Source organism: Dipodomys merriami, unplaced genomic scaffold (assembly GCF_024711535.1).
Source record: "Dipodomys merriami isolate MVZ:Mamm:240054 unplaced genomic scaffold, mDipMer1.0.p SCAF_27, whole genome shotgun sequence".
NCBI classification, from domain to species: Eukaryota; Metazoa; Chordata; class Mammalia; order Rodentia; family Heteromyidae; genus Dipodomys; species Dipodomys merriami.
In genome coordinates, this window is record NW_027204159.1 from 17,279,020 (window position 1) to 17,291,497 (window position 12,478).

At 45.1% G+C, this 12,478-nt stretch overlaps 1 long non-coding RNA gene across 1 annotated transcript in view; it reads right to left on the reverse strand.

Annotated features, from left to right (window-relative positions):
- Positions 1-11,703: 11,703 nt before the first annotated feature.
- The window catches only part of LOC138837332 (uncharacterized), a 45,186-nt gene continuing 44,411 nt past the window's right edge, over positions 11,704-12,478 (reverse strand). Inside the window, exon 4 of the long non-coding RNA XR_011375305.1 lies at positions 11,704-11,733. This is a non-coding gene — a long non-coding RNA (uncharacterized lncRNA). The remainder of the gene's footprint in view (positions 11,734-12,478) is intronic.

Sequence of the window (12,478 nt, forward strand, 5' to 3'; positions counted from 1 at the left end):
GAAGAAGAAAGAAAGGAAGAAAAGAAAGAAAGAAAGAAAGAAAGAAAGAAAGAAAGAAAGAAAGAAAGAAAGAAAGAAAGAAAGAAAGAAAGGGGAAGGGAGGGAGGGAGGGAAGGAGGGAGGGAGGAAACGAGGGAGGGAGGGAAGGAGGGAGGGAGGGAAAGAGAAGGGGATGCCAAAAATCTTTCTGATGAATTCCAAATGGCTGGGATTTAGTATAGTAGCAAAGAACTATATGAACAAGAACAGGACCGGGGCATCACCAAGACACACACCCTAGTATAGAAGTGATGGATTGCCCACTAGAATTTGAATCCTGTTCATGATCCTCTTCAGAAAGCCAGGAAAGTCAGTCTACTTTTAAAGGTTTCCATCCAAAATGATCTTTATGAAAAGCACACAGTGGACGTTCACTTTAGCTGTAAGGCCTTCTCCCTGAATCCTAGGCTCAGGGAGATGGTAAGGGCCTCAGCTGATCCACTGTGATGGGCATTCTCAGCAAGCCAACAAGAATGTGTTGGCTTGCTCATTCCCAGTGGCAGGTCATGTCATCTACCTGCTGCCTGTTCTGCCACCCACAGGTGGCATGATGCTGCCAGCACTTGGAACCCCACAACTGGAAATGGCATGTAGCCCTGCTGTGGGAGCACAGCACCCCCACTTCTACTGGTCATTCATGAACAGGCTATATCCTCCCCCATGAACTGCACCTCTCAGAAAGAGCATGTTCCACAGGGGTCACCCCAGGTGACCTCTGGTTCTGGCTCTCACATCCACCCTTCACAAGTGCATTATTAATGAGAATTAATTAATGGTTAATGACAGGTCAGCAGTGCTATGTCATAAAGACAGTGCAGAGATCCTTTATACCCCTCTGTAGTAAATCCAGGAGAGGGGAGGCCCGCCCAGTGAGCTATTCTCCCCCATATGCAGCCTAATGGGGCATCTTGATGTCCCAGTGTTTGCTGGGTATTTATTACTTAGGCAGATGGTTTGGGGAAGAAAGGATTTTCCTCCCTGATGCTGGGGCACCCTTAGCATTTTGGAGGGAGGACACCCCCATTCTGACTGCTTCTAGTTGTCTGGGTGGTCTCACTGTGTGTACCTCATCTTAGTGGTCAAGATCCCTGTATCAGGCATCCAAGCTAGTAGTGGCCAGAGCCTGGGTACCCATAGCCCCTTACTTTAACTCTTCATGGGGCCCAGCCCTGGGCGTCTCAATGACTTCTTTCTGTGGCACTCAATGAAACATTCTTCCGAGTGGATTATTGAAAGCAGAGCTCGATGCACAATGGGCACTCTGTGCTCACAGCCTCTGCCCAATCTGTTTGCCCAGCCTGACTGTGGCTCCCCTCTCGGCACACTCCCCACCCTCCACCCACCCACCCCCAGCCCCACCCGGAGGCCAACTCAAAGGAAGGCCCTATGAAAGGACTTGTTTTCCATGTTCTCAGAAGTTCCCGCCATGGCCTCTGCCAGCTTCAGGAGGAATTAGCTTAACAGGACCCAGGTTGGCTTCCAGCTCATCCATCCGGGACTCTGCCCTCTTTGATGTGGGTGGCTTCCATACTCACTGGTCAGCTGAAGCTTTTTATTCCTCTTCACATACCCACTCTCAGAGACATCGGTGACGGCCCAGAGAAACAGAGGGTAGGATACTGAAATGGATAGAGTGTGGTGTAGCCACATCCCAAAGTCCCCATAGGCCCAAGGAAAGAAGAAAGAATGTTCTGGTTAAATATGAGACCTCTGAGCTGGGTGCTGGTGGCTCACGCCTGTAATCTTAGCAATTCAGGAAGCTGAGATCTGAGGATCACTGTTTGAAGCGAGACCTGGCAGAAAAGTCCATGAGACTCCTATCTCCAATGAACCAGCAGAAAGCTGGAAGTGGAGGTGTTGCTCAACTGATAGAAAAACCAAGTGAGAACATCAAGCCCTGAGTTCAAGCCTCAGCACAAAATCAAACATATAAGATCCTTGGTCCAAGGCTGCCTGTGCTCTATTCCTGCTCTATCCTTTGCTAGCTGTGTAGTTTAGCTACCTGAGTTAACCTATCTGGGCCCAATTTTCTTATTTATAAAATGGGAAGAAAATAATACTTCCCTTCTAAAGGAACTCTTAGCTCAGTATCTAGTGTATAATGAGCTCTCTCCAAATGATGGCTATGGTTATTATTGCTGCTATCTTTGGATTCTATTGTCATTATACTTTGATTTCATGCCTACAAGTATACATACAGCTTCAGGAGACAAACCTGCATTTTCTCTCGATCAAGTTGCTTTTTTTTTTTTTTGTCTTCTGAAATTTTCAACAGCTATTAGCTGTCTCCAGTAAAAAGTTAAAGCACAATAGTCTGATATCCACCAACAGACCCTTCTTTCTCCCTTTTTTTTTTTTTTTTTGGTACCTATACTAGGTCTTAAACTCCTGGCCTGGGTGATCCCTTAGCTCTTTCACTCAAAGCTGATACCACTTGAGCCACTGCTCCACTTCTGGCTTTTTGCTGGTTAATTGGAGATAGGAGTCTCACAGGTTTTTCTGCCTAGGCTGGCTTTACACCGTGATCCTCAGATATCAGCCTCCTGAGTAGCTAGGACCACAGGCATGTACCATGAATACTCAGCTAGCTCTTTCTCCTTTATAATAGTCTTAGGTTACAGTAAGGAAGGTGAATAGACCTCAACACTGCTATTGCTATTTTCATTGTTATCATCTGTTATAGTTGGAGAAACTGGCTTTTAGCACAAACAATAAGGAGACTCTGGAGAGCAAAAGAACCCTAAATTCTTACCAAATCTACATTTGGAAGCAATAATAATAATGTGGTCATTTGCATTTATTGCATATTTATGAGTCATGTATGATTCTTTATATCAGTTATCTCACTTAACTCTCACACAGTCCAAGGAAGTACTTAAAATTGTTATCGCCCTCAAAGATTAGAGGAGCCAAAAACACAGAAAGGGAAGTTTCACAAGGTCACACAGCTAAAATACGTCAAAGGCAAGATTAACCTATGTCTCAACACTGATGCTTGCTTGAATGAAGATCCCACTGTGCCCCACTGCTGCCCAGTCTCTCTTCTCAGGGAATGGTGAAGCACCCAAATTCCTAATGTATCAGCATGGCCAGGTAGCCACCAGAAGCCCTGGGAGCAGACATGGGAATGACTCAGACACAGCCTGTGGACTGACATCCTGGATGGAGTTACCCCAACTTGCTCCTCACGTGGTGCTCAGGTGGGAATGGAGCCCTCCGGGAATCTGCTTGCAGACCTCTTACCTGTCTTCCTTTGTTGCTCTAAGGCCCCTCTGCCTACTCCAGTAGTTTTGGGATGTCCTAAAGCCTCTGCCTTCAGAGGCACAGGCTTCTTCTGGCTATCTTCTCATACTGAGGTGTCACCTGTCAGCTCTGCCTCCCTGTGAGACGAGAATCAATTTCCCAAGGGCAGAAATCTTGTTGGGCTTTTCTTCTAAGGGACAGAGCAACCCAGCCCCCTCTGTCTCCTGGCCTTGGCTAGACAGCTCCAAAGCCAGGGATGCTCACTAATGACAGGGATGAAGCGTGCTTCCGTTCCCATGGCAACTGCTGTGCTCTACTTAGTCAATCACTTTTGAAGCTCATGCTGATATGAGAGTTGTTTTGCATAGAAGTACTTAACCCTCATCCAAGCATTCTGTTCTGGATCTTTAGATCCTCCCAAGTCCCTTACAAGTTAATTTTCTCTCCATCCCCGTTTGTTGAAGTCCTTTCATCTTTAAAGTTCACTTCCAATCCCCACTCTCCCCAGAGATCCTTCCAGACCCCCCACCATCTCCTCTCCACACTCAGAGTCAGCTTTCACTCCCCCCCACCTCCTGGGGCACGTTTATGGTTCTATTAGATCACAGTGTGCCTGTTTCACAGTTATTTATGTGTCGACTTCTGAGCCCCTGGTGAGTGATCAGCCCATAGTAGGTGCTAAACAAACATTTGTTTAAATTTATTTGAATTTCCCTCTCAGGGTTTTTAAAAATTACTATTATTAACAGAACAGACCATTACTAATAATCCCTTACGCTTGTAAAGTTATTTACAGTTTATATATAGCTTCATGCTTGGAGGGCACTGCTCAAAACACCAGCTCCACCCTTCCTGGCTGTGTGACAGGCTTTAGCCTTGCAGCTTCTCCCAGCCTGAGTCTGTTCTAAGGGATGGACGGTTGTAAGAACTAAAATAAATAGGCCAGGTACCTGCAATGCCTTGCTGCCGGGTAGCTCTCCTTTATCACTTGAGGCATCGCTAGGGCCTCATGAACGCTCTGGAATGGGAAAGAGGGGATCTGACTTGTGTCATCACTGTCCTCGTTAACATGGGAAGAAATCGAAGCTCAGAGATGAGACGTTCTCCCGGAACACCCTGACTTCAGTCCACACTGGCATTTGTTATCTGCCTTACAATCATTTCCTCTTTCCTGATGACAGACTTTCCTGAAAAGCTACCTCATCCTTCCATGGTGGATCAGCTCCAGGAACAGCTTGGCCCATCCAAGCATGAGCTGTCCCTAGCCTCAGGGACCATTTGGGAATGGCTGTCCACTGAGCCCCATTCAGAGATGGTCTTTTATCCCTAACTTGGAGTAAGAAAGGTAGCAGCCTGGGCTCACCTGCTGCTTCTGAGCAAAGGGAGCCATGCACAGAGGTGAAGAGGCTGCCTGATGCTATCATTGGAGTACATAATGTTTCCCAGTTATACCTGAAGCTCAAAGCACACATATCCCACCTTAATTTATGCAAAATCACGTTCTTCCCCACCCCCAAAAGATCCCCCTACTGCATCCATTCTCTTGACAGTCACTTACTGAACAACTGCCCTATGCCTTTCTATCACCACAACGGACACTATAAAATGACCTCATGGAGTGGATAATCCATTGGCACTCACTCAGCATCTTAAGTCAGAGAGGAGAACTATACATCAGGTTCAGAGAGGAGAACTATAGCTCTTCATATGAACCACAGTGCCCATCTTGATGGAAGGTAGGCAGGAACAGGTAGCAGACAGCTGGGATTGGCCATTGCTGGCAGGAAGGACTGATTTGAGGATATTCATGAGTTTCTACTCAGCCAGATGTTTCTAGACCAAGGGTAAGGGCTGGATCTGGAGGCTGATTGCCAGTTACTGGGTTCAGGACTCCAGGCAGAGCATGTTTTGGGAGCAGTATGGCTCTGTCTCACTTGAGGATTTCAACTCTCATCTCCTGGCCAAACTGAGGACATTCCCTTTAGTCTAGAACTTTGATTGCTAAAGCTCTTCAACAAGGAGATTGTTCTGAAAGGAGGCTTCTTCTCATAGGCACATTCAAGACACTTCTCATAGGGAATAGCCCTAGTTTCTGGCCTAGCTAGATTTTTCCTCCTCCATTCAAATGATCCACCTTTGAGAGGACTCTATCTGTTCAAAACCCAGCCCTTTGCAGAGACAGTGATGTCTAGAAGGCAGATTTATATTGGCTTGATTTGCTTACCTCTGCCTCATTGGTACCCACCACAGGGGCTATCCCACAATAGATGTTTAAGCTTTCCTCCCATGTACATTTAAGAGACGTGTGTGTGTGTGTGTGTGTGTGTGTGTGTGTGTGTGTGTGTGTGTGTGTGTGTGTGTGTGTGTGTGTGTGTTGGTCCTGGGGCTTGAATTCAGGGCATGGTTGTTGTTCCTAAGCTTTTTTGCACAACGATAGTGCTCTACCACTTTAGTCATAGCTTCACTTATGGATTTTTGCTGATTAATTAGAGAATTGCCTGGGCTGGCTTTGAACCACTATCCTCAAATCCCAGCCTCTTGAGTAACTAGGATTACAGGTGTGAGCCAACACCACCTGGTTGAGGGATTTATTTTTGTAGTGAGGAGAGGCACCCCATGTTGAGGCAGGTTGACCATGAAATTTATACAGCTTAAGCTTCTAGATCTTTCCATGGTCTCACCTATCTTTAAGCCCTAAGAGAATCCCAGCAACATGTTCACATGTCCACATGTTTCTGTAAATTTTGACTCAGGTTAGCTATAATTTATTGTGATCAATGACTCTTTTCACAGTTGTTTTCCTCCTGTCTGATGGTTTTAGAATATCTGTGATGGTTTGAGGAGTTGGCTCGGGGAAGTTGACTTGGGGATACATTCAGTGTTTGATGGAACTTTTAAGGTCCAATGTACACCTAAGCTGGCTATCTTGAAAGAGAAATAGCTTCCACTATTCTTGCTGCCCCCAAAGCTGACCCGACTGGCATAATAACATGAAGATGCATATCTAGGCTTGGTTGGAGACATGAATGTGTCCTCTAGTGCCTACCAAGAGAGAGAGATGGGGGGGGGGGGAGTTAAAAAGAAGAGAAATCCAGGGAGCCAGACGCTAGGCTATGGAAAATTCTTCCAATTATCAGACCTGTAAAATTGGAAACAGAAGATTCTATGCTCAGAAATTATGGAAATTATTTCCTGTCAGAAATATTCTCTCAAATGTAGTGCATATAATTATAATGTGCCATAACTATTTTTTCCTTTTTTTGATAGGTATCATGTTGTTATGGTTGAATTGTGTCTCCATAAAAAAGATATGCTGAATTCCAAGTGTCTAAGAATGTGACATTGCTTAGGAAAAGGGTCCTTGCAGAGGCCATCAGCATAAAAGATGTTTACTAAGAGCTAGGTGCTGCTGGCTCAAGGTTGTAATCCTAGCTACTCAGGAGGCTGAGATCTGAGGATCGCAGTTCAAAGACAACCCAGGCAAGAAAGTCCACTGGGGGCTGGGAATGGGACTTAGTGGTAGAGTGCTCACCTAGCATGCACAAAACCCCAGATTCAATTCCTCAGCACCACATAAACAGAAAAGGCCAGAATTGGCACTGTGGCTCAAGTAGTAGAGTCTTAACCTTGAGCAAAAGAAGCTCAGAGACAGTGCCCTGATTTCAAGCCCCAGGACTGGCAAAAAAAAAAAAAAACAAAAAACAAAAGTCCATTAGACTCCTATCTCCAATAAAACTACTTTCAGAAAAAGCAGAAGTAGAGCTGTGGTTCAAGTGGTAGAGAGCTAGCCTTGAGCAAAAAAGCTCAGGGACAGCACTCAGGCCCCTAGTTCAAGCCCCAGGACCAGCACATACCACACACACACACACCCAAATAGTTTTTAGGGTGACCTTAGGTCCCATGTGACTTGTATTTTGTAAAAATGAAATTTGAACACAGGCAGATACATAAAGAAACAATAACATGTAACAATGAAGGCAGAAGTTGAGATGATGAATCTACAAACCAACTAAGGATTGTCAGAGAATTTCCCAAAGAGAAAGACACAGACCATCAGAAGGAGCCCACTCTACTTACACCTTCATTTTGGCTTCCTAGACTTTAGAACTCTGAGATGACATTTCTGATGTTCAAGCCACCTAAAGTAAAGTGTTTCATTAAGGCAGCCTTAGCAAAGCAGTACACACATGAGACAGAACTTGTTAGAACCCCTATGACTGTAGCAGAACCGACATGGTAAAAGCATCCATGTTTTTAGGCATCTGCACTCTAGCTATCGAAAACTAAACAGAGGGCTGGGAAGGTGGCTCAGTGGTAGAGCGCTTGCCTTGCATGCCTGAGGCCCTGGGTTCGATTCCTCAGTACCATATAAGCAAAAAGAAAAAAGCCGGAGGTGGCGCTGTGGTAGAGCATTATCCTTGAGCTGAAGAGCTGAGGGACAGCGCCCAGGCCCAGAGTTCAGGCCCCACAACTGGACCCCCAAAAAAAAAAAAAAAAAGAAAAAGAAAAATAAACAGAGCCAGGCACTGGTGGCTCACACCTGTAATCCTAGCTACTCAGGAGACTGAGATCTGAGGATCACAGTTCAAAGCCAGCCCAAGTAGCAAGGTGTATGAGACTCTTATCTCCAATTAGCCACCAGAAAACCAGAAGTAGCACTGTAGCTCAAGTGGTAGAGCACTAGCCTTGAGCAAAGGAGCTCAGGGACAATGCCCAAGCCCCTAGTTCAAGACCCATGACTGACAGGGAAAAAAAAACCCTAAACAGATCAGCTGGGCACTGATGTCTCATGACAATAGTCCTAGCTACTCAAGAGGCTAGAATCTGAGACTCCCCATTTAAAGCCAGCTAAAACAGAACAATCTATGACTTTTATCTCTCTACTAGCAAAAAGCCAGGTGTGACTCAAGTGGTAGTATATACCAGCCCAAGTGAGAGTGCAAGGCTCAGAGTTCAAGACCTAGTACTGGCACAAATAAAATAAACAAAATACACACACACACACACACACACACACACACACACACACACACACACACACACACACACACACATACACACACACACACACCAGAAAATTCAGTCAACTGCATTAAGGGGGAAGGCTAGGCCATCTTTCCATTCTTCATACTGATGATTACAAAACCATTTCCTATTAAGGGTGGGCATGTCCTCCTCCAGATACTCTGAGGCCCTCTGGGACTCTCTCTCTCTCTCTCTCTCTCTCGTGGGCTGCATCTAGAACTTCCTTACCTGCACATCCAGAGCCCTTATCCTAGGGCCATGTGCTCCCCAGATGCTATTAAGAATAGCAGCAGGCTATACTCTGCTCCCACAGACCCAGAGCTCAAATATGAGACTCCAGGGAATGCGAGGGACAGAGTGGCCTGGACTCTATCTGAAAACTGCCCTTCTCCATCACTTTCCATTCCTTTCCTCCTCCCAAAAAATGAACTTGGAGTCATTTCAATTCAGAACCTGAAAGTTGCCTTCATGTTTGGCCACGGACAGGCTGTCTCAATTACCCTGTGGAAGGCCATCTAAACATTGGCTATTCTGCTAGGTTTTTCTTTCCACCTTTCCCCCTGCCTGGCCTCCAGCCTCCTGCTTTCCTTGCTCTCTTGTGTCCTCAGGGGAACCTCAGTTCTCTTCTCCCTCTGTACCCCACCTCCCTTACTGCCAGCCTCCCTGACCTTCTCACCTATCAGATGAGTGGCTAGGGGTCAAATGTGTCTGGGTTCTTGGCTTTGGACCTGAGGAGGAGCAGAGGGAACCGGAAGGAATTCAATTTTCAGGGTCCAGGCTGGGACATAGTGCCCTACCTAGGGCACACTTAAACGCAGCTTGAGCAGCAGGACTTGGAACTCTGTCCTAAACTGGGGTCAGCAAGGACTCCATGATGAAATGGAACTGGCCAGCTTCAGCAAGAACAAGGGGGTCTCTTCCTGCTACTCTGAGGAGGACATGAAACAGAACTAAGCTTCACAGATGGCTGGAACGCTTTCTGTCTTTTACCTTGATCTCTCTTTGGGTGTCATTTTCACTCTTCCAAACAAGTAGACTTCAGTTTCACAGGGAAGGTCCATGTTAAGGAATACCATTGTTCTGGGTGTTATTGGTTCCTGCCTGTAATCCTGGCTACTCAGGAGGCTAAGATCTGAGGTTCTGTGCTTAAAGCCATCCCAGTCAGAAAAGTCCAAAAGACTCTTATCTCCAATTAACCAACAAAACAAGAACAAAACAAAACAAAACAAAAGTCAGAAGTGGAAGTAAAGCTCCAGTGATAGAGCGTCATCCTTGAGTGGAAAAAGCCAAGAGTTCAAGGCCCTGAGTTCAAGCTCTAGTACTGGCACACACATACACACACACACACACACACACACACACACACACACACAATTACCATTGCTAGTGAAATGTAAAGTAGGATGACTATAACCTCTGCATAAGTTTGGTAATTAGACGTCATAGAATTATCTACTAGGTAAGGAAAAGAACCTAGTATAACTAAGCAATTCAATACTACATGTACATGACTGTTCATGGCAGGAATAGTCAATTGGTAGAAAGAATCCAAATGTCCTCTCAATGAATGAATGAATGAATAAACAAGTTAGTAAATATATACAGTGGAATATTATTTAACCAAAAGCAGAAATGACGTGCACTATAACATAGACAAATGTTAAAAACATCCTAAGTAAAAGCAGTCACACACAAAACTTTATATATTGTGTGAGGTACATACAGCAGGTTAATCCAAAGAGACAAAAGGTGGAGCAGTACTTGTCAGGATATGGTGGAAGGTCGAATGGGGAAAGCTTTTAGAACTCAGAGGTGGTGGTTGCATAACATTGTAAATATACTTTAATTGGCTTATTTGATTTTAAATAACTTATTTAGGATATATGAATTTCACCACAATAAAAATTTGAATCCCAGGGAGGAGTTCTGATTAGCTGGTGCTATTGAAAGGTGATTGGATTGTGGGATCCAAAACTTCAATGATTCATTCATTCATTGATGAATTCCTTCTGAATGGGCTATAAGGAGGCGGGGCCTGGCTGAAGGAAGTAGGGAATAGGAAATGTGTCTTTGAAGGCTGTACTGTTTCCTGATCCTTCTGCACTCTCTCCTCAGCCACTATGAAAGGAGCAGCTCTACTCTTCATCATGCTACCCCCACGATGTCAGGAACAATGGAGCCACAGATCATGGAAACTTCTGAAACCATTAGCCATTTCCTTCTTTAAGCTGATTTGCTCAGCAATTTTGTTCAAACAGGAAAGATTAACTTACAGAGAAGAGAATTACCTAAACACAGGCAACCATTTAGAGCCAACCTGGCCAATGCTCAGGACTCAGCTTAGGGAAAAATTAACCAAGCTTCTTAATTAAAAAGAAGTTTGATCTCTGTTTACGTATTTATTTTTGTGACATCGTGGGGCTTGAACTCAAGGGCTTGGGTTCTCTCCACGAGATTTTTTTGCTCAAGGATGGATTCTATCACTTGAGCCACAGCTCCACTTCTGACTTTTTGATGACTAATTGGATCCTCAGATCTCAGCCTTCTGAGTGTTATTACACCTGTAATAAGTACCATTCTTGTTACATGCAAATTAGAAAACCTTAAAAATATTAAGTAAAGAAAGCCAGGGTATCAGTGGCTTATGCCTATAATCCTAGCTATTCAGGAGGCTGAGATCTGAGGATCATAATTTGGAGCCAGTCCAAGCAGAAAAGTCTGTGAGACTCTTACCTCCAAGTAACCAGCAAAAGCAAAACAAAACAACAACAGCAAAAACAGAAGTAGAGGTACGGCTCATGGGGTAAAGTACCAGTCTTAAGCAGAAAAGGCTAAGGAGTAGCACCTAGGTCCTGAGTTCAAACCCCAGTGCTAGCACAAAGAGAGAGAGAGAGAGAGAGAGAGAGAGAGAGAGAGAGAGAGAGAGAGAGAGAGAGAGAGAGAGAGAGAGAGAGAGGAAGGAAGGAAAGGAAGGAAAGAAAGGAAAAAGGAAGGAATGAAAGAGAAGGAAAGAAAGAAAGAGAAGGCAATAAAGAAAGAAAAGGAAAGAGATTGATATAGTTTTCATGACTCAGAGAGATGATCATAAGTAATATGATCATTATATATATCCTACTAGACTTTTTCCCTATGCATTTCTACTTATAGATACACATATATGGATAGAAATGTATTTTATGTATTTTATTCTGACTCCTGCTTTTTTTCACAATGTATTTCAGTTTTTGTCATCAAATGCAGATTCATACCTTCATTTGAATATCTGTGAGAGATGAATTCTGAACAGAAGACTCTAAAAGTTGCTTTTGATGAAATGGCATTGCATGAGCCCCTAAAGAATCAGCAGGCAGAGAGGGTGACCAGTGCCTTCTCAGGAGAAGGCAAAATGTGACTAAAGTCCAACCTATGACAGATCCTGGAACGGGGCTGTGGAAGACAAGGTAATGTTACAAGGTCATACGTGTGGGGAAAGTCCAACCTGAACTCCTAATTCCCAACCCAGGGCCTTGGCCTGCAAAATCCAGCCTGGATTCTTCCCACTGGCATTCCAAGCCCTGTATCACCTGTTTCTTACCCACTGTTATGACCTGAGTTACGGGTGGGGTGACAGACCATCAGGGCCCATCCTCAATTCACAGATGGGGAAATCAGGTTTCTGGAGGAGGGAAAGGGCTGCCTATGGTCATGGAGCTAGATTACAGCAATGGCTGGTGTGGGCCGAGCCTATTTAGATAAAACAGTTGCTGGTATGTACTTAACTCATGTCAGGCAGTGAGCTGGGGCCTGCCCTGCATTTTACCAGGAGACCTTCCTGTCTGCTCTTCTTCCTCCCTTCCCTCTCTTGTCTCCCCTCCCAAGGCTGTGACTGCTTGGCCCCTGAGTCACCAGCAGCCTGCTGCATGAGTCAGCAGCATTCCTGGTGGCTGGGTAAGAACCATGGCTCGCCTTGGATCCTTCCTGTGAGGTGAGCTCTGTGAATTCTCCAGTTAGCTTAGACAAATGTGCCAGCTGGATGAATGGCATTGGGTCATGGCCTGGCACCTTGGGAACTGACCTGAGAGGCCACAGGGATTTGGATGACTCAGAGAGACCAGAGCCACCTCTGCGCTGCCCAGAAGTGGAACACTGACCTGGTATGCTCTCTATGTTGAGCATAGAATGGAAGGTACTA